General features: G+C 48.0%; 1 long non-coding RNA gene across 1 annotated transcript in view; it reads right to left on the bottom strand.

Moving 5' to 3' along the window:
• Positions 1-18,567, bottom strand: part of LOC121105034 — a 133,193-nt gene extending 114,626 nt beyond the window's left edge. The window contains exon 1 of the long non-coding RNA XR_005837476.1: positions 18,361-18,567. This is a non-coding gene — a long non-coding RNA (uncharacterized LOC121105034). The remainder of the gene's footprint in view (positions 1-18,360) is intronic.
• Between the last annotated feature and the right edge of the window lie 8,588 nt (positions 18,568-27,155).

Here is a 27,155-nt window from a genome sequence, read left to right as displayed (position 1 = left end):
GAGCGTCCTGACCAGGCTGGCCTGCAGCGTGTCCTCTCCCTTCTTCCACCTCAGCAGTAACCCCTGGATTCCTGCTGTCCCCAAGACTAGCCTCCCCACCCCATTTAGCTCCATGAACCTTAGATCAAATTCCCTTTTTTGCTAAGTTATGCAGAATTGGCTTTCCATTGCTGCAGGCACCCTGACCGATACATAACCCATGCCTGTGCCCTAAGCATACAAGCCCCATTCTTTAGGATGACACACTGGCCTTGTTGCTCATCCTCAGGTCTTCTGTCCCTGTCCCTTTTCATTATCAGTTACTAATGTCTCTTCTTTCTCTTCCCCTTTTTAAGGATGGGAAAGAGGGAGGTGGTAAATTCAGGATGAACAAAACTACTAAGAAATACAAGCTTAAAGGTGGCTCCCCTTCAAAGAAGAGATCACAACCAATCGAACTGTAATGCTTTGAGTTAGACGGTGTTCCCTTAACCCTTTGCTGCTGAGCACCTGCCGGGTGCCAGGCACTGTGCTAGGTACAGGGACACACATGAATAAAGACACACCTTCCCTACTGTGGCTTCCGGTCCAGGCTCCATCGACAGATTAAAATCCAATTACTCAGCAGCATAATACCTTCATGTTTTATGAGATTGTGTATATGTGGATTTGACGCCGTGATAAAGATATTAATAAAGTCTCACTTCATATGTAAAATTTTAAATAATGTCTATCCCAAATATTTTTTAAGCATGAAGAATGTTGAAGCTGGCAGGCCCAGTGAATTGCGAACCGTGTTCTCGTGCTCACCACACGGCAGTGCCACTTCAGCTGATAAACAGAAACACCTACCAGCATGTCAGGAATTGTCTTAAATTAGGCAAGTTTCTGAATTATACAAGGCCTTCTGCAGTGGGTGTCTCACACGCAACGCAAGAGGTCTGGTGTTCAGAACTCTGGCTGCAGAATCAGAGTGTGGGGGGGCGCCTCTCTGTGCCTCAGTTTCCTCATACGTACAACTGAGATAACAGTGCCTCCCTCTAAGGGGCTTATGAGGATTAAAGGCATTCTTCCAGGCGACCTGCTCGCGAAGTTCCTGCAGCCGCTGCAGCGGGGGTGTCTGCAGTGAGCTGGCAGGAAGGGGTCCTCGACACACACTGCGAGGAGCAGGAACTACCACCCAGAGCAGAAGCAGGCGCAGCAGTGCTCTGCGGGACCCTGGTCCCTGGGGTCTCCAGAGTCGCAGGGCTACAAGAGACCTTCTTCACAAAAGCAGGGTCCTCCCACCCCAGCGACACCACTAGCTTTTTCTGCTTGAGGGCTGTGGCACCATCCAGACATTTGACCCTGACAGTCTTTGCGCTCACACTTCAGGAAATGCATAGCCACTCGGGGTTATTTTTAAAGCCAACCAGGTACTAATAGGGCCATATGGTCATCCAGAGGAGAAAGCAGAGTAGGGGCCCAGGTAGCCTAGAACCAAGCCTCTGGCCAGCACCTCGGTGTTCCAGAAGACTGTCTTTCCAAAGTGCCCCACCACAGTTAACGTGTTCTAAGCCAATCTAATGGGATCATTACTACCCTGGAGCTCACCCTGGGAAGGCACAAGGGAGGCCCCCCTAACCCAGCCTGGAGGAGCAAGGAGGCCGCCCCGGGGGCAGGAGGAGGTGCTGCACTCTAACTGATCGGGGTAGAGCCGAGGAGCCAGGTGATGGGGTAGGGGTGGAGGTGCAGCCGCTCAGGCAAGGGGAACAGCTTGCACAAAGGTATGGAAAAGAGAGAGAACTTGGCACATTCAAGGAATTGCTGCTAGCTCCCTATAAAGTAGGAAGAGCGTCAACCAGGATGTAACCCACTCACTCCAGATGACATGGTGTCTGAGGCAAGTGAGTGAAGCTCAGAGAGACCCTCTCAGAGGGGTTCATGACCTTTGTGCTCTGGAAGTCTCTGGCAGTCTGGTAAAGCCTATGGGATGTTGCCTTTAAAAACACAAAATAAAGTATGTACAATTGCAAAGGGAACCAATTATAGCAAAGTCGTCACTATCGAAAGATTTTTTTTATCTTTATTTATTTATTTTATTTTTTTATTTTTTAAGATTTTATTTATTTGACATAGAGAGACAGCCAGCGAGAGAGGGAACACAAGCAGGGGGAGTGGGAGAGGAAGAAGCAGGCTCCTAGCAGAGGAGCCTGATGTGGGGCTCGATCCCAGAACTCTGGGATCACGCCCTGAGCCGAAGGCAGACGCTTAACGACTGTGCCACCCAGGCGCCCCGAAAGATTTTTTTTTAATACATGTATGCTCTGGGGATACAACGTACAACATAGGGAATATAGGTAATAATATCTAACAGCTTTGTATGGTGACAGGCGGTCACTAGATTTCTCATGGTGATCACTCCTAATAGATATAAATGTTGAATCCCTATGTTGTACACCTGAAACTAATACAATATTGCATGTCAACTACATTTCTATAAAAAATTTGAATAAACAAATAACTATACGTGCATTCATAGTAATACATGTACCTCTTTAACAATGCGCTAAAGAACAAGATCTAGTAGCAGGAAGTAGTGCTGAGCAAACATTGTTTTTCAAGATATTAAATGTAATATGATATGCAAATGCCTGTGATTTCTATCGGTGACAAATCCCAAGTCTTGCTAATTCTACCTACTGCAGTTTGCTCCCTGCATTCATACTAAAGGGAAAGACTCAATTGCAGGTAAAGACTGATGAAAACAAAGATGGGACTTTTTCGCCTCCAAGTTCACGAACCCGCAGAATTCTCTCCAGGTCTCCTCGGATCTCCAAGACACGAGGAGAAAAGCCTTCGCCTTACACAAAGAGTGTGCTCTGTTCTCAGGGCGCAGCGGTGAAGGGCAGAGCCACCAGGCCGCAGAGCCCCGGGAGAGAAACCCTGCTGTCCGGCGCCTCAGTTTCCTCTGAGAACCAAACGAGGGGACACATGTAAAATAGAACGGTGCCTGGCACGTAGTAGGTGGTCTATCAGTGAGAGCACCATTCTTCTTCTCAGTCCCAAAGACAATGGAGAGAGAGACCCTCAGACGGGGGACATTATTGACTATCTGAGGTCATGTTAATAAGCACATGAAGCACAATTAGCAGAGCTATTTCAATTCTGAGGTTTGCTTGACTATAAAAGCCTCCCATTTGTCCTTCCCCGAATTCTCTGCTAATTACAACTGCCGCCGTCCATCGCAGCTGCCACACGACGCCCGTGTTGGCTGCATCTAAAGTAGTTGTTTAGGCGGCATAATGGTGCGTGCTGACTAATTGGCCCTCGTGCCCTGGATGGATGGAGTCAGAGGCTAGAGGCTGGCCAGGACCACCCCGAGCCGCATGGCCCTGGAGAGCTCCCAGGCCTCCACCTGCCCTCCCAAGCAGCCCCATAGGACCAGGCCGTGAAAGAGCACAGGGATAGGATGCTGAGCTAGTCATCCGGGGACCCTGGCTGGGGCCCATCCTGGCAAGAGGCTGTGGGCAGAAAGATGTCTGTCACTTCCAGAACAAAGCACCGAACAAGGACATGACTGCCCTTGGAGGTCTCTCCCATGTTGTGGCCACATGGCCACATGGTCTCTCCCATGAACGCCACATGGTGAGATGGTGGAATTGAGCTGAGACAGGAGCTGCCCAGATTGTCCAATTGCCACTTGGAGGCCATGCCCAGTGGACTTTGCAGAGGGCAGAGGTAAGCCTTCGATGTATTATGCCATCAGGATCTGCAGGCTACTGTTACCAGAGCAATACCTGGCTTTTCTTGCCTCCTGTAGTTATTGTCCCCCAAGCATTCAAATGATGTCTTTTCCAAATAAAGGATTTAGGAGGTAACTGCCTCATACTGACAATAAGAAAAGAATGATACTATGGCAAGAGGGAGTGGCCTTTCTAACAAAGAGGCTGGTTCAACAATGAGATGAGTGCTCCTCACAAGGCCCCTCACCCTGCTCCCCAGAACCCTTCAAGTGACGAGCTCAAAACCAAGCTTCGAGCACCAAAACCTGTAAGCAGTCCCAATGGTGGGGACCAGGGTAAAGAGTGAGCAACCAGACATTCTCAGGTGCCAGAGGGGAGTTGTCACTTGGGACCTTACAAAGGAAAAACTGGGTCTAGCAATAGAAGAATCATGCTATGGACTTCAGAATCAAGAAGAAAGCATTTGGGCGTGGGTTTTACTCTGGGGTTCCCTCTATCCCGAGGATATCAAAGAATTAAGTACAGTTGAGTTTTCCTCCTTCCCAGCAGCAGACCTTCAGCCTAGGCTTCTCTTTCCCTTCTCCTGAAGGGGACTCCAGAATGTGAGAAAGAAATGGATCCTTTCTCAACACTACAGAGTGAAAGAATCCCACAGAACTTGTGACTCTTTAAAAAAAAAAAAAATCACAAACCTCCTTATGGAGGAAATAATTCTGGATTGTCCCAATCCTAAATCAGAAAGACCCTAGCATCAATCACAGAGTCTATAGTAGCAGCACAGAATTCCTGAGTCATAGGAATTTGAAACCCATGGAGCAGTCCTGGAAAAAAAAAAAAAAAAACAGGAGAGCAGGGTCACCTGTCTGCTCAAACAGCAAGGCCTACCCAACACCGGGCCATTGGCTTCTTCTTCCTGGGTATGCACAGGTGAGCAGGTCCCCAGCATCTCCTCTCCCAGTGTGTGTGCCTCGTGCCCACAACAGAGTTGGGAGCAAGCTGTCCCCGTCAAGCAAATATATAAATAAATAAATAGCGAGCGTGACTTTGTGTTTGAAGGACGAATGCCAAGTCTCCTCTCTGGGGCCCTCTCCCAAACCTCCGTATATCACCTCCACATGACCAGGCTGTCAGGCCTGCCACCCCGAGCTCTGCTTGGCTGTGATAAACACAAGACAACACATTTCCTACACCCTCAGGCCCTGCAATCAGGGAGAGGGAGGGGTGGAGAAATCTATCCAAGCCATTCCAGGATTTATGTTTGAAACTGTTTTCCTTTGTCAGGGGAGAAAACGAGCAGATGTTCCTAAAGGTGAACCCTATAAATCTGTGCAGATGTGTGGGGCCTCGTGCCTTTTTTGGCCACTCAGCTGGGTTTGGTTTTTGCACTAATACCTGGGCATGCACACTGACAGGCAACATCCTACCACCTCCCTTTGACTCCCCTACCTCTTCCCTCACTCTGAATCAGCCTCAACCCCTTCTCTACGAAGTCCTCCCGGATTATGCTTGTCTCTTTCCCAGCCCTCCAACCCAAGCTCTGGCCCTTTCTCAGCCCCCAAAGAGTTTAGGTCATTCTGTAATTGTTCATCTCTTTTTAGTCCATGAACACTGGCCTAGAACCTCCTAGACAGTACAGACGGCCTCCCCCATCAGACCAGGAGCTCCCCCAGGGCAGGATATCTCTCCCACATCAATCCAGGCACTACTAAGGACGGAAAGCATGTTTCCCTACCTCTGTCCCTTCGGCAGGTCAATTCACCCTGCTTTAGCAGGGGAAGCGCCGTGACTCCACCTTCTGAAGCAAGGGTTCTAAACAAGGGGAAATATTATGAAGTTTGAAAGTACACACCAAATGTTTGTACATATTTGCCTTTCTGGAAAGAGGGTCCACAGCTTTCAAGTGATCCTCAAAGGGATCTGTTCAGAGCCAGGATGAGACCTCTGGAAGCATCAAGCTCTGGAAAGACCATGGTACTGCCCTACCTGCACCATTCATATGGGATTCAACTGAAAACAGCCCTGAACTCTCAAACACAGCTTCTGTGATGCACACACTCATCAGAGCTAATGTCTGGTTTTTACTGACACCCTTAGTGTATGTTAAATGTCCTTGGTGGGGGGGACCATCCACTTAGCCTGCCCTGTAGGAAAGGTTAAAGCTAGTGGCTCCCAGGGTGGAGACGGAGAAATAGAACACACCCCCTCCCGCCCCAGCCCAAGAAGCGGGCAGGCAGGTGGGGAATTAAGCTAAATCTGTCCCTTTGAAAGCGCCTGGGTGGCTCCATTGGTTAGGCATCCAACTCAATTTGGGCTCAGGTCATGATCTCAGGGTCGTGGAATGGAGTCCCGCATGGGGCTCCACGCTCAGCGCAGAGTCTGCTTATCCCTCTCCCTCTGCTCCTCCCCCACTCACACTCTCCTTTCTCTCTCTTTCTCTCTCAAATAAATAAATAAATAAAATCTTGTTTAAAAAAATCTGTCCCTTTGGAAACCTCTGCTCCCACCACCTGGGCAGGGGTAAAGGAGATAGGGCCATTTTTATGTTTTCTGAACTGGAACAAGACACAGAGGATAAAACTCTGCAGTATCAGTCGGTACCGCTGATCACCCTCCTCCTCAGACACCCCCCCACACCCCTGCCCAACCTCCAGCTCTCTGAATCTAGGACAGGCCCTGAAGTGCTTCAGTGAAAGAAGAAATCTCCTACCACCTTTGAAAACCATCAGCCCCAAGTGTGGTGGCCCCCAGAGACCTGAACCCATTTCAGTGCATAGCCCCATCAACCATACCCTGTGCATGGCTCCGGAAGCCACGTTCCCCAAAGGAAGGGGCCAAGGTTAAGGCTAAGAGCCCTCCCAGGACTTGGAAACCAATAAGAGGCACACAGAAGATGCTGGATGAACATGCATCAGGAGCTCCACACTGGGAGGTGGGAAAACTAGTTCCAGATCCCAGTTCAGCCACTCCTGCACTCACTACGCAACTCTGGGCAAGCCACTGCCCCTTCGTCCCCCACTGTCTCCATCTATAAAGGGAGGGGCTAGGCCACCTGAGTGCGAATCACAGCTGTGTATCTTGGTTGGGGGTCTATACCACAGAGAAGGTCTGGGCTTGGAGGAGTCATCATGAAGCCTTTTCTCCACCTTGGGCTATTAGTCTGGTCTTCCCAAGGCCCCAGGACAGGAGCCACAGTCTCCCCAAACTGGGCATTTGCCGTAGGGAGAAGCCTTTAATTTTGTGGGAGAATGAGCAAGAAGATAGCAGCCTGGCCCCTAGAGGGAGTGCTGGCAGAGAGTAGGAGCAAAGGGCATTGAACTCCAAGACCCTAGTGTGGCTCAGGGGAGGGTATGGCTGGTGAAACTTTGCCGAGCAGGGTATAGACCGGGCCCTGGGAACCCGGCAGTTGTGATTTTCTTTGGGCTCTCAGGGCTCACCCTGTTGAGAAAGAAGAGAATGCCAAAAAGTAAAAAAGGATGTAAGAAGAAACCAAGGCTCACTGAGGTTTTGCTAGGCACACAAATAGCTGCACTTAATCCCCACAGCCCTATGAAGTCACTATTGCTATCCCCATTTTACAGATCAGAAAACTGAGGTTCGGAGAGTTCAAATGACCTGCTTAAGATCACACAGTGAGGAAATGGCAGAACCAAGACTCAAAACTCCAAAGCACATGTTCTTTCCATGGGATAGTCCATCGAGGAGGGTGGCTCAGAGAGCCCAGGATGCAGCCTATCCACGCTCCCCTTCAACGCACTAGATGCCCATCTCACTGACCAAGGTATGCTGAGACAGGCTCCTGCCCCTCTCCCACCGCCACACCTGCCCTGCTCCCAGGAGGCTCCCAGAGTCCAGCCACCGCTGTGTCCCCAGCTCTGAGTGAGACACCTGGGAGGCCAATGATCGGACATTCCTGTCCCCTCTGGGCACTTCAGTCACCTCTGGGCGGGGCAGCAGTGTCTCCCTGCCACCCCATCTCTGCCATGCCACCCTGTGCCCACAGCCCTGTTGCACTCTTGACCCCCCAGCTGCCTAACTCATGACCCCCCTGTGTAATGAAGTGTGCAGGCTGACCGCATCCCCTAATGACAGATCTCAGCCACCAAGGCACCGGTGCGGGGCTGGAAAAGAGGGCCAAGGGGCTGGAGCCAGGGGAAGAGGCAGGGCTCCATCTTATTCCTGCACCTGCAGAGGACTAGTGGGAAGGGGAGGATGAGAGGTTTAAGGATCAGGGGAAAAAGGGGATGCTGGAGTGGGAAGGGGAACCTAACCTCCTGGGACCACAGAGCCAGGCTCTTAGAAGGAGAACTCCAGCCACCAGAGCCTTCAGACCAAATACCCCTAATTAGTTCTATACACAACTAACCACTGATGAAAGGCGATAGGATTCATCAGTGCAGAGGCCAGCCAGGCAGAGGACACTCAGTGGGAAGGCAGGACCTCTGAGCCCCACCACTAGCTTGCTGTGATTCTGGTAAGCCATGGTTCCTCCTGGTCTGCAAATCAGGATTTGGGTTTGAACTCACTTATTCATGGAGTGAGTGATACATGCTATCTAGGTGCCAGGCCCTGCGTTAGATACTGGGAATGAAGAGCACAGGTAAGACCAGGAGATGACTAAGAAAGACACAGTCTCTGCTCTCAGGGAACTTGCAGTCTAATAGAGCAGTGAAGATTGGTAATATTACCAGTGGCTAACAGTTAGGGAGCCCCTACTGTTTACCAGGCAAAATCGTAGGAGATAGATACTAGTATTAACCTCATTTTACAGATGAAGAAACTGAGACTCAGAGAGGTTCGGTAATTTGCCCAAGGTCACACAGCTAGTAAGTAGCAGAGCCAGGATAAGAGTAAAGACAAAATACTGTCAGTATCCAGGGGAAGGAAGGCTTCCTGGAATGAAGTGGCTTCTGACCTGAGCCTTTGAAAGACAGGGGCAATTTGGACAAGCAAACATTTAGGGAAGGGGGAATAAGTAATTCTATTAACAGAAAATTCCAATAGCACTTGACTCCCACTCTCTGCCGAAACACAAAGTAGGGCCCCCGAAGAGTGGCAGAACTCAGGCCAGCAGCACTGATGGAAGGTGCAAGAAAGATGAGAGACCAAATGAGAGGGAGGAGCCAGGGAGAATAAAAACACTGCCCCAAGCTAGTCCTGGCTAAGCTCCTAGAAATCGGGCAAGAGGGAAAGCCCAGGGTGCAGTGGGACAGTTCCCAACAGACCAGCAATGAGTCAGACTGCACGCATTGGGAGGAGAGGAGACAATCTCCGCTTTGTATCCCCAGCACCCTAGGAATTAAACCCCCAACTGTGCCCCGTGCATGCACGGAACACTGTACAGCCATAAACCGCAATGTCGGGGAGGATATTTATTGTCGTAGAAGAATGTGCACATATATCTCAAGTGAAAAAGCAGGTTGCAAAATAATATGTATGGCATGATGCCATTCTTGAAAGGAGAAAAATATCTTTATGTAAGTCTGGAAGGATATACAGATCTTTCTCAGCTTACAGTGGGGTTACATCCCAATAAACCCCTCATAAATTGAAAATACCATAGGTCGAAAATGCATTTAATACATGTAACCTACCAGACATCACACTTAGCCTAGCCCACCTTAAATATGGTCAGAACACTCACATTAGCCTAGAGTTGGGCCAAATCATCTAACACAAAGCCTACTTTGTAAGAAAGTGTTGGGTATCTCGTGTAATTTATTGCATACCGTACTGAAAGTGAGAAATAGAATGGTCGTAGGGGTGCAGAACCATTGCGAGTGTCTCAGCTGTTTCCCTCGCAATCGTGCGACTGCCTGGGATCTGCAGTGGGCTGCCACTGCCCAGCACCACGAGACACCACTGTACCGTGTATTGCTAGCGTGGGGCAAGATCCAAATGAAAAATTCAAAGGACAGTTTCTATGGAATGGGTCTCATCATAAGGTCGAAAAACTGTTAAGTCGAGCCATCATAAGTTGAGGGTTGCCTTTACACCCAAAAATTCAACAGAGGTTATCTCTAGGCAATAGATTGCAGATGACTTTTATCTTCTTCACATTTATCTATATTTTCTAGTTGTTCTACAATAATAGGTGTTATCCATGTAATCTTTTTAATGAGGTAAATGTACCAAGGATTTGGGCAGGGTGGCATGTACGGGAGAAGAGATGGGCCAGCGGTGGGAGAGGACGGAGGGCGGGAGGGCTCAGCCAGGATGGGGGGGGGTCGATAAGGGGGAGGAAGACAGTGGGTGCTTCCCTGACAGGACAAAGGATTTATTATGAAGACCAGCTGCCTCCTCTATCTTCTGCCCCCCAAGCTCCTCAGGGCCCAGAGGTCTTCCCAGCCCCTAGAAGCAAAAGGTCCAATGAGGGGAAGCCCACCGCTGCCTAACAGAGGGCAGAGGGGAGGGGGTGGGCGGTCCCAGGAGAGAAGAGGGTTTGGAGAGCTCAGCCTGGGAGATCTGAGAGGAAGGCAGGCCTCAGAGACCGAAGTGGACCGGCAGGGAGCAGGCAGAATGATGGGTAAGGCAGCTGGGAGGGTAAATCCAGATTCTTCGAGTGCTGCACCCTGCTGGGGGCTTGAGAGCTGGCTGGGTGGGGAGCTTTGCGGAGCTCCTGATCTGATGGAAGTGGGGAAGTTTGATGAGCTCCTGGATGGGGAGGGCGTGGAAGGTGAACTGCCTTCCTGGCCTTCTCTAAAACAAGATAGAAAAGACAGAGCAGAAGCCACGGTTGTGATAGCCTATGTCTTTTTTTTTTAAGATTTATTTATTTATTTGAGAGAGGGCACAAACGGGAGGGACAAAGGGAGAGAGAAAATCTTAAGCAGACTCCCCGCTGAGCACAGAGCCCAACACAGCACTTGATCTCACAACCCCAATACGACCTGAGCCAAAACTAAGAGTCAGATGCTTACCCCACTGAGCCACCCACGCGCCCCAATAGCCTGTGTCATTTATGTGTTTGTTGTTCTCTTTGCCCTTTGTGTTCTCCCTCATTAGCAGGAGAACCCTTAAAACAACCAGGACTCTCCTTGACTGGATAATCATCCCAGCTTCTATAGCTTCCACAGGCTATCTTTAAAAGGTAGCAAAATCTTTAAAAAAAATAATAATAAAAAAATAAATAAAAGGTAGCAAGCTTCCTGTCAAACAGGAGGTATTCAAACAGACACCAGGCCACCATCCTGGCCTGTTCTCAAGGGTTCTGCATCAGAAAGACAGTCAGAGGGGCACCTGGGTGGCACAGCAGTTAAGCGTCTGCCTTTGGCTCAGGGCGTGATCCCGGCGTTCTGGGATCGAGCCCCACATCAGGCTCCTCTGCTATGAGCCTGCTTCTTCCTCTCCCACTCCCCCTGCTTGTGTTCCCTCTCTCGCTGGCTGTCTCTATCTCTGTCGAATAAATAAATAAAATCTTTAAAAAAAAGAAAGAAAAGAAAAAAAAGAAAGACAGTCAGACCTCTAGGGTACCTCCCATTCATGAGATTCCCGAGTCAATGAACATGGGGTTTTAGGCGATAGTGGCTGGGAAGAAGGTGCCCAGCTAGAAAAGAAATTGGTGAAGGCATTCACCACGCCCCTTCCTGGTCCTCACATTTCAGGATCTGGAGGACAAACTTGCCGTTCTGTGGGCATGGTCAGCAGGGACTCTGGGTTCTGGAAAAGGTCCCTGTTCCATGTGCCCCTCTGCTTCAGAAGTAGGTGTCCGTGGTCTGCCTCCCTGGATGTGCCACTCAGTTCAGGGCCCAGGAGGAGAAAACATGCCTGGTATAAAGGGAGGCAGAAGTTCACAAGGTCACAGGGAATTTTGCATATCGGAATGTTGGAACCATTTTATTAGTCTTTCAGCAAGTGCACCGAGGTGAGAACACAGACCTTCTGCGTGCCATCAGTGGTGCACGGAATTAGTGGAAATGTCAGCATCATTGTTGTTTACAGATGCAGGAGAATCACCAAAGAGAAAGAGAAAAGCTATAAAAACAAGGGTAGGTCATGCAAAGCGAACAATGATACTAACTGTAGTCACACTGACTGTTGACCATTTGCATCTCAGATGCAGCCTAATAACGATTGTATTTGTTGTTAAGTGGGGAGGATTTATAGGGAAGCCGACTTGGGCTCACCCTGAGGAAGAATTCCCCAGTAATGAGGGCAGCCTAACAGTGGGACCTGTTACTCAGGGAGGCCCTGTGCCTCCCCTACCCACCCCATCCTGAAATATTCAAGCAGAAGCCAGCCTCAATGGGGAGCTGGCTGGGTCCTTTCAGTTCAGCTCTCAGATCCCCTCTTCATCCTCACCTTGCCCCCACCCCCAGATGCTGACCGGCATGGACACCTGATCCCAGGCCCCAACTCCTTCCACCTCCTGTTGGGCCTGGTCAGTGGGAGCCCTGGCAGGGCACAGGAGAGAGGAGGGGTACGTAGCTTCCACACTTGCTCTCTGCAGGGCCACCTTGGGCCTCAAGACAGAAGGTCCCAGCTCCTCTTGGAGTAGCCTGCACCACACAGCCCAGCTACCTCTGGTTTCCGCTCACTTCTCTCATCCTTCATAGCCCAAGGAGGGACATAGCCAGGGGATCACTGTTACTAACCCTGGGGGTATGGGCCCAACACTTGTGTTTTCCCTACATCCTACCCACACCTTTGTAAACTGTTCCTCTATTAAATCCCTCCTGGAATTATCCTAATGTGAGTGTGCCATCTGTTTCCTGCTGGGATCCTGGCTGATACATGGGGGTTCCTAATCAGACAAAAAATTAAACTATATGGCTTCTCTACATCATACAATTAATTCAGCAGTTCTGTGAAATGTGAGAGTCAGTTTCACTTTGTCGTTGGCTTTATTTCATTACCGTACTAAGCTTTATGTTGTCAGTCACTATCAGATGTGGCCTGTGGCTCACAACTTTCAATACCATCACTGCCCATGGCTGCTGGCTACAAATAGGAAAACTGAGGCCTCCTGACACTATACTCAAGGTCACAGCCAAACACAAGAAGCCAAGAACCCCAGGATCCCACCCCAGGGTGTCTTCCCTGAACGGAGCAATCCAACTGGCCCTGGCGGACCTTTCTTCTCCCCCTCCCACAACTGAGGCAGCAGGCCCCTTTCTCCACAGTCCCCTTCCCTCCCCATTCCCTAGTGGGAGAGGCCCTTGGGGAAAATGATGAGATTTTTATAGCATTCCGTGGTAAGCACTTAATAACTCTCCAGGCTATAGATCTACGCTTCACATGGGCTGGGGATAATTCACAGTAAAATATGACTTTTCATTTATCACACTGACGTGTAATAAATACTTCCCAGTGAAGCCTGGGCACAAAAGGAGGTGGGGTGAGCAACCATGAGATGAGGTTCCACGACTGAGTATTGAGGGGTTCAGGTCTGTGGCATGTGGACTCCAGGGCCGAGCAAACCCAAGTTTCAGGTGGACCAGAACCCTAGAACCAGGGATGCTCATGTCATGGGAAACTCCTTGGGATTGTCAGCCAGTGTGCCACCACAGCTCCCCGACTAGCCTTACCACCATTTCCGGGAAATCAAGAATCTCCCTTCTGGAGCCTGACTCCCCCAAAGGCCAGTGAAGCCTGAATCCAAAGTTGGGGCAGATGTCCTCTTCCTCCATGCTCACATCCGGCTCTCTCTGACTTGTCTCAAAGAGCATCCTCCTTCGTCTTCCACTGCCCCCCTCCCTCCCCACTGACGATGCTCCATGACACTAGGGGACACATGTATCTCAGTTCAGTAACTGGACATCTAGGCTGCCTTCCGATTTTTCACAATCAGATAATAATCATAATAGCTCCCATTTATTCCACATCTACCAGGGGTCAGGAGCACTGCTGATTTAATTCCCACAGCACCCCCCCCCCCAGCATTACTGGGGAGGGCACTCGAATTCAGAGGGATAAGCGACTTGCCCGAGACTACACAGTGATTATGTGGTGGCCTCACACCTTTACCCGGGTCTGGCTAACCACACTGTCCTCGTCATTATGTGTCTTAGGCTGGGCTCCGTCGGAAGCAGATCCTGAGGCCAGGATTCGAGTGTGAGACGGTTATTTAGAAGGCAGCCCCAGGAAGTATCAGGAGGAGAGCAGAGCTATGAAACAGGGAAAGAGTGAAGCCAACACAGAATATGTTATAAGCAGGCTTCACAAAGACAACTGAGGGGCTCTGGGGACAGCTTAGAACACACCTCAGGGTAATCCTGCCCGATGAGTGAGGGAGCTGGGGTTTGTCTCCACCAACTGCTGTCAATCACCAGTGGACACTCTCTCACCCTGCTGAGATGGCTGAGCGGGTTCCAGTTGGCAGAAAAAGCCTTGGGCAAAGAGGCCCAGACTGCAGGCTAGAGCTGGTGGCCCCGGGTCTGGGGGCATGGAAATAGTGAGAGCAGAGGGGCCTGCACAGAGCACTGACAGTGTCTGCCTCCCTGCCCAGGCCCCCATCTGGACCCCTATCATTGCTCGCCATACAAAGACAACAGTCACCTAACTCTCCCCACTGTCTTGGTCTTGCCCCATCTGACACATCCCCCAGCTCCAGACAATAAGCTATTCCACCTTAGTCCACACAGCAAAGGATGGTTGGAAAAGTTCCTGGTTCCCACCACCAGGAACAACACCTTGCTGGTGGCTGGGGGCCATCCCTAACCACACAAAAGCAGAGACCACGGGGTCTGGATTATCTTTAAATCCTTCCTCAGGTAGGTGCTCAGTGAATTGTGTTGCATTTGAAGTACACTTCCTCAGTTACCCTTGGCAGTGAGGGGAGGGCCAGCTTCCCTGACAGCCCCTCCCCACCCCTTCTACTGAGGAGATGACCATGCCCTCCCTGGTAGTCTTGCTTTGTCCGGTACAGGCTGCTACTCCAGCCCCTACTGCAAGGCTGCGTCCCTGGGACACTGTCTTAGCAGTGTCTTAGTGGGCATGCATGCGTGTGCATGCACACGTACACACACACACACACACACACACACACACACACACACACATACACTGTCCAGAGCTGAGCCCAGAGTCTGACTCAGAGTCAGGTTTACCACATGCTTCTCAAATGTATGCCTAAGTAAATGAATTAGTGAATTGAGTAATGAGGAGTGCTGTGACCCCACCTTGAGAAATTCTTTGGACCAGAGGCCGCATGTGGCCAGGAGGTCACTGGCCCAGTGGAAGGAGAGGCAGAGGTATGGTAGAGGCATCCACAATGGTGAGAGGCAGCATGGGGCACACACTCCACCACCACCAGCCATTCTACCACCCTCTTACAGCTCTGACTCCAAGACCAATGACCTGACCCATGTCCAGCCACAGAGACAAGGAACCAAGACAAGGACCATCAGCTGGCTCTCACTGCAGCCATGCAGAGAGCCAGGGCTCTGGGGATGCTGTTCAAGTCCTTTACCACCTGCAGAGTGAACTTTCCCGATGATGCTTTATGATTTGATGGAAAAGGACACTAGGCGACCCACGTGCCTGAACCCTTGCTCTGCTACTTGTCACTCTGTGGCCCTGTGCAAGTGCCAATTTTAGTAAGCCTCAGTTTTTTCATCTGCAAAATGGACAAAGTTGCTGAAAAAAAATGGAGAAACCCAGGCCAAGTCCACGGCCCGGTGACCAACACACAGCAAGCACCTGTCTCCCTCCTCGACTTCCTGTGGCGCGTCAACAGTGACTTCCTACCATCCTGCCCCAAAGGCCCTGCACAGAGATGGTGTGGAATCTTTGCAAGAACCCAAACAAAAACAAATCTTGGAAATGCTGGGAGAGGCGGCTGAGCATCCTGCTTCTCTGAAAACTTCTGAAACGAGCGATCTCTGCCCATTCTCCAGCTGCTTTTCTCCTCCCCTCCCTGCCCGGCCCCCACGTGAACCCCATCACCAGCAGTATTTAACTCCATGAATTCAAGCATTCTCTCAGGTCCTGAGTGACCTTCACAACCTCACTGATTTTATGGGGCAGGGTGTACGTGAACCCATTTTTCAGATGAGAAAGCTGAGGCTCCAAGGAGATGGTAGCTCTCCAAAGCCAGTCAGCAGGTTTGTGGAAGAATGGGGACCTGGGTCATGCGACCCCTGCCTCTCCATCCTTGACCCAGGGACCACCTTGCCCCTAAAAAAGCTAGATAAGATAGAAGCACTTGTACCCGAAAGTGAACAGAGACTTGTCTTCAGCAGCCGGAGACACCTCCCAAACCCTGCTTCCTACTCCAGATTTGAAGCAAAGAGCAATAAACAATTTTTGGCATTTCTCGCCTGTCGGAGAGGATTTCTTGCTTACAGAGAATATATGGGTTTCTGAATAATTAAGTACGACACTCAGCTTCCAGGGCCCAAGCCTCCAAAAGGTACAGTGAAGCTGAGGCAGAAACTTTCCATCAGCAACAAGGCCAGAGAAAGTTGGAGATGTCTGCTCCTCCCACGTGAGAACCAGACAGACCTGGCCTCCACCTGGGCCAGGAACCCCTGGCCAGAAGGGCTGTCAGGGATGATCTGGGCCCCACACCTCATTTCCAGGCAAAAGAACTGAGGGCTAGAGAGGGAGACACGCCCAGGGTCACTCAGAGCCTGAAGCCCTGGGAAAACGGTCAAGGTCCTAGACAGGGGCCCAAATATCAGGATTTGAATTCAGCTCTACTTCTTTCTAGCCATGTGACCCTGGGCAAGCCACTTCATCTCTGAGCCTTTGTTTTTCTTTTCTGTCACATGAGAACAAAGCCTAACACATGTTGATAAATGCCAATGTACAGATGGGGAAAGAAGGAGGTGAGGAAAGAGAAAACCCCTGGGGAATTATAAATAGACACGCAGAGGTGGGCTTTAGAAGCCAGGCCTCCCGCTCTGGCTCCCAGCACCATGCTCTCTTGTCTCTCCCCCACCCACTCCTCCCACCTCTGCCGCCTCCAGGAAAAGACTGAAGGACACATTCAAGAAGCAGCAGAGAAACGAGGTCCAATTCAAGCCAAAGTGCCACCCTCAGAAGAACAGCACTCGACAGAGAGGCAGCAGGTGACACGGCTTACTGGAAGAAGCAGAGTTGAAGGGCCGCAGACTTCAGGCCAGTCACATCTCAGGCCTGGGGACGCTCATCATCACGGGCACTTACTGACTGCTAACTACATGCCAGCACTATGCCGAGCCTCTTACCCTGTCGCATTTAATACTTACAACAACTCGATGAGACGACAAGGTACTTTTGGCCTCATCTTACAGAATGAGGAAACCCAGGTTCAGAGAGGCTGAGTCACTTGCCTGAGGTCACACAGCTAGGAAGTGCTGGAGCAAGGATTCAAACACAGTGGTCTGCCTCCAAGCCTGCACTTTAAAGCCTTCTACTTTTCTGCCTCCTTGAAGCATGAAAGCAAATCTCTCCAAACCCGAGACTCCATGCAGCTCAAAGACAGCAAAGAGGCCCGTATGAGTATCCACAGCTATCATTTATTGGAGATGCTAAAGAACTCCTCTCACCCCTGCCCCGCCTAGACACAGCAAAGGGCAAGAGAAAGGAAAGAGAAGAGAAAGAAAGAAGTTGAATAACTTCTCTGTGTTAGCCTCCCAGGACCATAAATGGAGCTGCATAAATCACCCCAGGGGCAGGGAACTGAAAGAAGACAGGAGGATGGGCCCCCATTTATCACATTCCCCTGTACATAATAAATGCCCCCTGTTGAAGCCCAGTGAGCTAGCACCCCTTTCAACACACACACACACACACACACACACACACACACAGTCCCACCGCCCCTGCCCTTTGCTCTGGGAACAAAGCCTCCACTCCAGAGGGCTTTCCCCACCCAAAGGTCACTGAAAGTCCCCCAGAAAATGATGGTTAAACAGGAATTTCAGGGACCAAGGCAGGACCCCTACCAGGAGTTCGAGTCATAACTGCCCCCTCCCCAGACTCAAACAGGGCAGCTGCCCACAGCCTCTGTCTAACCCTCAAGCTCCTACAGGTGAGGTCACACTCACCCGGAACCTGGCACTGCCTGGGAAGCCCCCCGCAGCCAGACGATCCATCTCTAACTCAGAAGAACCAGGTAAAACGAACCTTAACAATGTTCTCAACCAACTACCTCCTTGGCACACAGAGTAACTGAGGCCCAGAGAGTGGAAGGCCTGTCCCAGGTCACAGGGCTCCTTAGGATAAAGCTCGGATGAGAAGTGGTCTCCTGGCTCCTGGTCCAGCACTCCCTCATGAACCATCCCATCAGCCTTCAGGCTGAACTATGTACGTAATTGTCCCCCAAATCTGCCACTGCATAGGTGAGCCCTGGAGCAGAAGCCAAGGTGCTACAGGGCCTGCCAACTACCAAGAGACCCCCATACTGGGGCTAAGGGGCAAGGATGGAGAGAAGCAGCCGCAACAGGATCAACCCAGAATGTTAGCACCAAACACACCTGGCTTCAAATCCCAGCCTGGCCATTATGTTGGTTATCCATAACCCACACAACAATGACCCCAAAACTTAGCAGCTTGAAACAACACATATTTACTATCTCACTATTTCTGTAGGGCATGAATTTGGCTGCAGCTTAGCTGGGCCCTCTGCAAGCCACAAGGTTTCTCACAAGGCTGCAATTTAGGTGTCAGCCCGGGGTCTGCAGTCTCAACTGATGGCTGGCTTAGAAAAGAATCTGTTTCCAAGCTTACCTACCTGGCTACTGGCAGGACTTCTTTTCTCGCAGGCTATTGCAATGAGGGCCTCAGCAACTTGCTACATAGGCCTCCCCACCCCCCATGGCAGCTTGCTTCCTCAAAGCATGCAAGCCAACAGGGCAAGAAGGAGAGTCTGAGAGCAAGAAGGAAGTCACATGCTTTGGTAACCTAATCATGAAAGTGACATCCTATCACCTTTGCCATATTCTCTTGGTTAGAATCGTCACTCGGTCCAGCCCACACGAAAGGGGAGATGATTACACAAGGTCATGAATACCAGGAAGCAGAGGTCGCTGCGGGCCATCTTCTAAGTTGGCCTGCCATAGCCATTGCTAGCTGTGTGTCCTTGCCCACATTCCTTCACCTCGCTCAGTGTCGGTTTCCTTCTCTATAACCATCGACAGGGGATACTGTACTCACCATCAAGCACACAGAAGGTGCTCAACGGATGGGGGTGATTAGTCTTCTAAGTCCTATCAGTAGGCTTGGACTCCAGGAGAGGCTTTTTGGGCTAACGAGCAGCCAGGCCCACCCAGGGACACAGTGCAGGATGGAGGACCAGGAACATGGGCCTTCCCAAGCTGGAGGGAGAAAAGGAAATCAATTGCTTAGCTGGAGTCCAGAGGCAGTGTAACGGGGAGAGTTTGGGGCATAGACTCACAGGAGGGCCTGCAGATGTTGGCCCAGGAACCCTGACAGGGAGACACCACAGATTCAGTAGGAAGCCTAGGACCTCTACTCTCAGAAGCAGGGATTTGGAGTCCCAAGGAAGCAGTCTCCCCCAGGGAGATCTAAAGGGAACAAGTGGGTCCAGCAGTGGCCATCTGGTTGATCACATGGCATGGTCCTAAGTTTGCAAGTCCGGGGAGCCTGCATGTGCCACCAAGCCAGTGCTTGGTGAAAAATGATGTCTGGGGAGGGACAAGGACTTTCATGAAGAGCTCTGCTTCACCCTGTTAAAATAACTAAAATGATTATGATTAAAATTGGAGCCAGTTGCTGTAAGCCGTAAGCCATAGAGAAGGAAAAGAACAGAATCCTGGAGGGGCGCCTGGGTGGCTCAGTCATTAAGCGTCTGCCTTCGGCTCAGGTCATGATCCCAGAGTCCTGGGATGGAGCCCCTCATTGGGCTTCCTGCTCCACTGGGAGCCTGCTTCTTCCTCTCTCACTCCCCCTGCTTGTGTTCCCTCTCGCTGGCTGTCCCTCTGTCAAATAAATAAAATCTTAAAAAAAAAAAAAAAAAAGAATCCTGGAGCACCCAAGCTAAAATGACTTTAGAAGATAATAGATAGGCATAAGGGAGCCACAAAATTATTTATAAAATTGTGCGTGTGGCTGTGCATTTCGTGGAGGGAGAGAAATCTGTCCCCCCCCAAACAGACTAGGAACACATCTAATCCAACTCTCCCATTTTATAGATGAAGAGTCTGGGGCCCAAGTGGTAAGAGTCCCCCAGGTCATACAGCTATCCAGCAGGGGAGCCAGGGTGAGGACCCAGGCCAGCCCACTTGCCCCGTGTCTTGGACAGACTCGAAATACACCCTTCACCCACCGAAGCTGAGGCACTGCATCCTCCTAATAAAGCAGCAACGACTCTGAATGATGTTTAATTATTTTGCAGAAGAAGCGCTTTAATGGGCCACATGAAACTTAAAGGATTTTTAATAAAATCTCAGGAACTCTGGGAACTCCAGGCCCCTCCCCACGCTCCCCTTTGTTATTTCTCCTGATCCCATGAAGATATAACATTTGTCACTGTTTCATTAGGATCCGCAGTGCCTCATGTTATTTATGAGCTTGCTATTTATTGAAAATTGTATTTTTGAGGGGGAAGAAGGGGAGGGATGAAGTTTATCACAGAGAAGTGCTGGCATGAAAATTAGTGACATTTCAAAGTCCCCAAATCCCTGCTCCTATAAAAACTGAGTTCAGCCCCCAGATGTCAAAGCCTTGACTTCCTCTTCCAGGTGGGGGCTGCCCAGGGCTCCTTGATGCCTTGATTGTCCTTAGGGGAAAAAACTGTCCTCTATTTGACCTGTGTCTGTCTTCTTTAAAAAAAAAAAAAAACTGTTTTTATGTGAAATAATATATGCACAAGTTTAAATACAGTATCCTGCTAAACTACTTCCTACTCCCAGCTCTGTTCCCCCTAGGCAGCCATGTCTTTTTAAAACATCTCTTCCTATATTTACCTCCATTTTTCCACATAATATGCTTCTGCTGGTATTTCTTGATTCATCAATTTTAGACACAATCTATTGACTTACTACTGTAATAGATGAGGATTTATCTCCCTCACACCCCTGCCATCCCCCTTCCTGCCATATCTCTCTTTTTCACTCATCATTAGTTACCCCTGGCATCTTCCATCCTCTAGAGTGGCACTTGGCAAAAAGAGAATCTGCATTTTGTAAATAGGATATCAATATTCCCATCCTTGCTTTCTCCTCACTTCTCCCATTCCACCTCCTAACTTCTGCCATCCATACTTTTACTTTCATGTTGGTAAAGTTGCTAACTTTTACATTTATCCTGTAACATACAGGTCTTTCAGATTGATTCTAAGAGTTGAAAATCATATTTGTGCCTCAATTAAGACTACTCCTTGCAAAGCCAAGTGGTGTACTAGGATTATGGTTTTCTTTCAGGTACAGTTGTGTGTGTGTGTGTGTGTGTGTGTGTGTGTGTGTGTGTGTGTCTATACAAGCGTGTGCATGCACACTTGTAAGTTTCCAGTTGCCTATTTTTATTCTTTTGTCCTGGTTGTCTTTATCATATTCCCAATACTTTTTAAAAGTCTTTATAAAGCATATTCTACCCAGTTTCCCTTTTCATCAGGGAGCCCCACTCCCGGCCACTGGATCTCTTGCTTCAATCCAGACGAGGTGTTCTCTAGCGTTTATCCTGGAATTCATCCCCGCTCTTCTGGTTCTATCTACAGCTTTTGCCTTCCCAGTTCCCCCCTTTCATGGTTTACTCCTCTAATATTGTAACACATTCTCACATTGCTTCTTTAAAAAGGATTTACAGGACATAAATTTTCTGAGTTCTTGCAACTTGAATGGTGGGTTGCCTGAATATAGAAAGCAGAGGCTGACAATAATTTCTTTCAGAATTTTGAAGATATCTGATGTTGCTGACGAGAGTCGATGCCCATCTGATTCTTGCTCCTTTGTGAGTGACCTGATTTCCCTCTTGGAAATCTTTAGAATGTTCTTTTCTCTTGCTGTTCTGACTCACAATAATTGAAAATTGATATGGACTCTTTCCATTTATTGTGTTGAGTACTCAATAAGCCCCTTCTTATTTTAAGTTGGAACTTACATGTAATTTTCTATCTTACATATTGCAAACCACACAAATATATATCAAGATACAAACATTTCCAGTACCCAACAAGTTCCTCCTCTGTGCCTCCTCCTGGTTAGTCACTTTGCAAGAGTAGCTGCTATTCTCTCCTACCACCATAGACTAGTTTTGCCTTTTTGGGTTTTATATAAATGGAATTTTACAGCGTATACCCTTCTGTGTCTGGCTTCTTTTTCTTAACATTATGTCTCTAACATTCACCCACGTTGTTCCATGTAGAGAATGCTGGTTCTTTTTCATTGCTGCATAATATTCCATTGTGAGCATATACCCACATTTAGACAAATGGTGATGGGCATTTGGAACTGTCCCTAGTTTTGAGCCACTTCTGTAATATTCTTGCATATGTCTTTCAGTGGAAATAAGTATTCATGTCCCTTCAGGCTACATTTAGCAGTAGAACTGTTGGATCGCAGGGTAGGCACACATTGAGCTTTTGAAGATGCTGCCAAACAGCCTTCCAATGTGGTGTGCAAATTTACACTACCAGTGGCAATGCCTGAGAGTCCCACTTGCTCTACATTCTCACCCTACTGTCAGACCTTTTATTTTCACCATTGTAGGGATGTAGTGATATTTTATTGTGGTTTTAGTTAGCATTTTCCTGATGACTAACAATATCAAGCACTTTTGCATATGTTTATTGGTCATTTTTGTATTTCTTTTAGTGACTTTATTTTGTAAATCTTTTGCTCATTCTTAAAAGTAAAAGTTTCTTACTTTGTGAATTTGTAGGATTTCTATATATACTCTAGACGTACCTTCTTTGTTGGGTGTATGTATGACAAATACTTCAGGCTTTTGGCTTTTCACTCTCAATATTGTCTCTATTGAAGAGGAGGTCTTAATTTTATTTTTTTCTTCCAAATTTTTATTTAAATTCTAGTTAGTTAACATACAGTGCAATATTGGTTTTAGGAGTAGAATTCAGTGGTTCATCACTTACATACCACACCCAGTGCTCATCACAAGTGCCCTCCTCAACACCTATCACCCATTTAGCCCATCCCCTGCCCACTCCCCTCCATCAACCCTCAGTTTGTTCTCTATCATTAAGAGTCTCTTACGGTTTGCTTCCCTCTCTCTTTTTCTTACCCTCCCATATGGTCATCTGTTTTTTTCCTTAAATTCCACATATGAGTGAAATCATATGGTATTTGTCTTTCTCTGACCAACTTATTTCATTTAGCATAATACACTCTAGCTCCATCCACATTGTTGCAAATGGTCAAGATTTCATTCTTTTTGATGGTTGAGTAATACTCGTGTGTGTGTGTGTGTGTGTGTGTGTGTGTGTGTGTGTAATACTTTATCAGATGTATATATCACATCTTCCTTATCCATTTATGAGTCATCTTTATCCACATTTGGGCTCTTTCATAGCTTGGCTATTGTTGACAATGTTGCTGTAAACATCAGGGTGCATGTATCCCTTCGAATCTGTATTTTGGTATCCTTTGGGTAAATACCTAGTAGTGCAATTGCTGGATTGTACAGTAGATCTATTTTTAACTTTTTGAGGAACTTCCATACTGTTTTCCAGAGTGCCTACACCAGTTTGCATTCCCACCAACAGTGCAAGAGGGTTCCCCTTTCTCCTCATCCTCGCCAACATCCGTTGTTTCTTGTGTTGTTAATTTTAGCCATTCTGACAGGTCTGAGGTGGTATCTCATTGCGGTTTTGATTTGTATTTCCCTGATGATGAGTGATGTTGAGCATCTTTTCATGTGTCTGTTGGCCATCTGGATGTCTTCTTTGGAGAAATGTCTATTCAAGTCTTCTGCCCATTTCTTAACTGGATTATTTGTTTTTTGGGTGTTGGGTTTGATAAGGTCTTTCTAAATTTTGGATACTAACCTTTATCAGATATGTCATTTGCAAATATCTTCTCCCATTCCATAGGCTGTCTTTTAGTTTTGTTGATTGTTGACTTCACTGTACAGAAGTTTTTTATCTTGATGAAGTCCCAATAGTTTGTTTTTGCTTTTGTTTCCCTTACCTCTGGAGACGTGTCTAGTAAAAAGTTGCTACAGCTGAGGTCGAAGAGGTTGCTGCCTGTGTTCTCCTCTACGATTTTGATGGTTTCCTGTCTCACATTTAGGTCTTTCATCCATTTTGAATTTATTTTTGTATATGGTGTAAGAAAGTGGTCCAGTTTCATTCATCTGCATGTTGCCATCCCGTTTACCCAACACCATTTGTTGAAGAGACTGTCTTTTTTCATTGGATATTCTTTCCCGCTTTGTCAAAGATTAACTGACCATATAGTTGTGGGTCCATTTCCGGGTTTTCTATTCTGTTCCATTGATCTATGTGTCTGTTTTTGTGACAGTACCATAATGTCTTGATGACTACAGCTTTGTAATACAGCTTAAAGTCTGGAATCTTGATGCCTCCAGTTTTGCTTTTCTTATTCAGGGTTATTATGGCCAGGATCTTTCGTGGTTCCATATAAGAAGTTCTTAATTTTAATAGGGCCTAAATTTAGCAATATTTTCTTTTATAGTTAGTGGTTTTGGTTTTATTTAAGAAATCTTTGTTGATCCCAAAGACATATAGCGATTCTTCTGACTTTTTTCCCCCAGATATGTTATTGTCTTACTTCTCACATTTAGGTCTCTGATCCATCTGAATTAATTTTTGTATATGGTATGAGGTCAGGATGAAGGTTCATTTCTTTTTCATATGGATAGCGAATGGGCCTAATATTAATAGGCCCTTTCAATATGTAGATTCAGGTCTGCCAGCTTTAGAAAGTTTTCTTGCATTGTTTCTTGATAATCTTCACCCCTCCCTTTTCTCTGTTCTAGAACTCCTATTATTCAAATGTTAGACCTTCTGGATTCTTCCCTGGGGTCTCTTTTTTCTCTCTTACTTTTCTTGCCTTTTTCCTTTTTTGTTCACTTTCTGAGAAATCTCAACTTCACCTTCCAATCCTTGTATCGAATTTTATTTCAACAGTATTTTTTTATTTCCAAGAGTTCTATCTTGCTTTCCCATTGTCCTTATTCCACAGCTCTGCCCTCCTTCTACTTATTAATGGAGAGCTGCTCTTTGATGTCACTTGGGGAGTCACTGCCACTCCTTGTAGGGCCTCTGCACAGAAGCAAATAGCTGGAACATCTGGCCTTAGTTGAAGTTCCAGAGAGGGACCCATAGCTTCAGAGGTTCCATCTCTTTCCTTTGCCATTCCTGTTTTCTATGTCTTCTTTCTTTTTGTTCTTTTTCTCATTGTCTAAGGTCGGATTCCCTAAGGAAGTAAACTCTGAAACAGCAATTCACATGCAGGGAATTTATGGGAGTGCCCCCAGATCCACCCTGAGGAGAGGGTGAAAGAAGTAGAAATGGGCAGAGGTATCTGTAATGCAGTTGCCATAAAGGTGTCAGCTGATCCCAAAGATAGCTCTGGAGTTGTGATGGTTCTTCAGAATCATGCCACCTTGAGGAGAGGGGGCAGGAATTTTAACCTCCCCATCCCATCGTCCAGTTATTGAATACAGCCTACACTGGGGAAGGCTAAGCAGCTCTCTTCAACTGAGGGAAACTATTGGAGAATGACTCAACTGAGAGCTATCAGCAGCTGGGGGAATGAATGTCTCCTATCCCCCTTGCACTGTAAGGGATCCAATCCTATACATACTCACCCCTGCTCAAAGTGTCATCTGGATCTGCAACAACTAGGGTAGATAGTCCCTTTCCTTTTATAGCAGGCCCAGCACTTCCCCCAGCCAGGCTATATGTTAACTTTATTTATTGGTCTGGTAGCCAGAGGAGAAGTGAAGGTAGATTCAGAAAGCAGTGCGTATTGTCCAAGACAGGCATCTGCATCAACTTCTGCAGAGCAGGGGAGATTCTTGGCCTTTAATAGGGAAGAGCAAGCCATTTCTGTAGACCCAAAGGGACCAAAAGGATCTGAAGATCCATGATATTCAAGTGCATTGACCCAGATGCTCCAATCACAAACCTGGTGGTCCCACTCCTTCCCAGTCATAGTTATGAACTTGGAGTAGCAGACTAGGCTTGATATTCAGCTTTTTCTGCCCTTCAGTTCCGAGATCATTTCAAAGGTTTCCTCCCTGGACCACTCCTGGCACTAACTTTCTTAAGTTGACTTAGGTAGACTTTGAGAAAGAGATTCACGTTCGGAAAGTTTATTGAGAGTTTCCTTGGAATCAATGCCCATAAGGAAGTGTCAATGCCTTCTAGCCAAGGACTTCAAGGAACACCTCTGCAGGTGCACAGTTGGGTTTATTGTTTGCTACAACGAGGAAGACCAGATGCCATGGGGACCTGTACGGCATCTCAATAAGAAGGTGTTAGAAAGGACTTATTATAGGATTTGGGTTCATGGTAGGTGACTTGGGGGATGGTTCAAGGAATTAGGGCTTTGCTCTGAATTGGCTGCTATTAGCAAGCAAGGGTAATTCTATGATCAGGTATCTTAATAAATCTTATCTAGAAGGAAGAAAAAACACAGTGAAGCTAAAGTTACAGTTGGTAAAGAAGACGCATCACTCACATTAGTCAGGACATGGGGATGTTTGGTATTTTTGTGGTTTGGACAGTGATCATGCTTTTGTCCTTGATGAGACGAGATTATAGAGTGGTCTTGTTTCATGTTCTGTCTTGTCCAGTGTTCTGTGAGAAGGTTTCTGTCTAACAGGGCAACACCAAAGCCTAGCTGTGAGTCCAGGGCCAGCTCCTGGATGTCAGAGGTTGCTTTTCTCTTTGTCAGAAGTGAAAGAGGCAGGACTGGGTGGAGGGAGGAAATGAATTGTGATATAGTCAAAACTAAGGCCTCAGCAGATCCCACAGAGAGTTATGGAGCTGACATGGCCCTTCAAAGTCGTCCCACTCTGAGGAAGGGGCTGATCCCTTATATCTCCCCCTCCCCACAATGAGCAGTCATTGGATGCAGACCATCCCTGGGAGGGGGTAAGACCTTGGGTGAGTCAACCATTTTTTTGGCTGAAGTAATCCCAGAGAACTCAACTGAGAGCCATCTGCTGGGGGAATGAATGATTCAGCCCTGAAGGGGGCATCTGGGCCATACAGCACACCACAGCATCCGCTACATTCAATCTCATTCTCTCTCTCACACACGTGTACACGTGTGTACATGCATCATGTGAAACCAGGACCCTGAAATCCCTCTCTGTACTAGGCCTTACTACAGGGAAATATAGGAAACCATATGTGTCATTCCCCTCAGCCCCATAACTCCCTCCCACCACACCCACACCTACCATTTGGCACTGATGAATGGGACAGAGGAGAGAAAAACTAGAGGCAAAAGAGGGTGAATGACAGGGCTCTGGCCTGGACGAGAGGTGGGGGAGAGAATTAGAACCACTAAAACTCGTACCTTTGCACCAAAGCCTCCCACCACAAACTCCAGCTCAGCCCTATCTTCCCCATCCCTC

The sequence above is a fragment of the Ursus maritimus genome, unplaced genomic scaffold (assembly GCF_017311325.1).
Source record: "Ursus maritimus isolate PB19 unplaced genomic scaffold, ASM1731132v1 scaffold_24, whole genome shotgun sequence".
Lineage (NCBI taxonomy): Eukaryota > Metazoa > Chordata > Mammalia > Carnivora > Ursidae > Ursus > Ursus maritimus.
Note: the sequence above shows the minus strand (reverse complement) of the source record. Positions and strands in the feature narration are given on the sequence as shown.